Source organism: Solanum tuberosum, unplaced genomic scaffold, assembly GCF_000226075.1.
Source record: "Solanum tuberosum cultivar DM 1-3 516 R44 unplaced genomic scaffold, SolTub_3.0 scf00228, whole genome shotgun sequence".
Lineage (NCBI taxonomy): Eukaryota > Viridiplantae > Streptophyta > Magnoliopsida > Solanales > Solanaceae > Solanum > Solanum tuberosum.
Window position 1 is genome coordinate 491,436 of NW_006239152.1, and position 1,653 is coordinate 493,088.

Here is a 1,653-nt window from a genome sequence, read left to right on the forward strand (position 1 = left end):
GTCGTTACATTATCCCCCACTTGGGAACATTCGTCCTCGAATGACAGTTTAAACACATAAAGTGTAACGACTCAAGTAAACAGTCCATCAACATGCATACGACATTAATACAAATGTATAAATATAGGAGGAAACATCAACTCCACATAGAAAGTCCCACACAACTTCATGCAATTCAAGAAAGTAGGCACAACATCTACTAACTCCTTATGCATCATCTTTACCTTTTCTCATTTCTCATTTCATTTCATTGGAGGTACTTCCTTCTCCAAATCATCTCATGCTCATCATAACATCAAAGGACAAATATGCAATTTTCTCATTAAAGCACATCACACAACCTTCTCCAAAACTCGAGTAAGCATGCTCACATTATCACCTCATAAAGCAAATAGACAAATTATGCTAAATGCACATCATGCAACTTTCTCATAGAAGCACTCTAGGCAACATCATCAAAACACTTTTAAACATGCTCATAAGTCAACTCATGCAACATTTAGGCAAATCATTATAGATGCACATCAACATGAGGAACATAAATTTATGAAAACTCATTTTCTCATTTAACAAGAATTCATTTAAAACATGCATGACATAAGGAAACCATGGAAAACTCTTTTTCATATAAGACTCCAAAACATAACCCAAGCTTCTAGGAACTCTTTGTTTTAGGCTTGAGTAAGCACATATAGAAGTAGGTAAGGATATCAACACTTCTCAACAACTTCACTACTCAACATACCATCCCCACTTAAGGGTAAACCCAACTAAGGTCAACCTTAACATCTCATAAAAATCTCAATGAAAATACCATCAATCTTACCAAAACCATTCTTACCCAACTCTTTAATTCACTAAACCTCTTGTAATGAAAACATCCTTCAAGCCTAACTCATAAACATCAACCACACTTAAAGACCTTATCATCTAACCACATATTTCCCCCACTTAGGAGAAACTCTTACTAGCTCTTTCAAATTCACCTCCTTCCATCCTAAGGTCGGATCAAAACAACAGGCTTTTATACTCATTACACCTAGCATTTCTAAATCACCACACATTTCACAAATTCCTTCAACACATCACAAAACTTCCTCATGACTAAGCCGGATACTACCAACAACACACATAACCAAAGGAATCCCATTCATACTAAAGTCATCACCACAATCTTTCACCTCACACCTACTAAGTCACCAAGTCAAAGTTGGCATCACAACCAACATTCTTTCTCCCTCAACCCTTGCAACATTAAAACTTCCTCAAAGGTAACACCCAAATGACCATCACATACGGAACAAGGGAAGACATTATAGAGAGAAACTCCATGGCACGACTAAAACAATGAAGAAGTGAAACTTTCTTAGCACCCAATAGCCTCCTATTCATAATGTGGCGCGCTTCACATTATGAACAAGACTCTACTAGATGTGGTTTTGAGACAACCTAAGACCATCCCGAAAACTTATGCTTTGATACCATGTTTGTCACGACCAGGGAGCACCCCCTAGTCGTAACCGGCGTACTCGACCACGAAGAGGTCTAATACAAGCCTCTTAGCATTCATTCATCGCATAACACTAAAAACATAATGAATTTAAAACTTTCTTTACCAAGAAAACATTTAATTAAAAATAGCAAGCGGAAGAC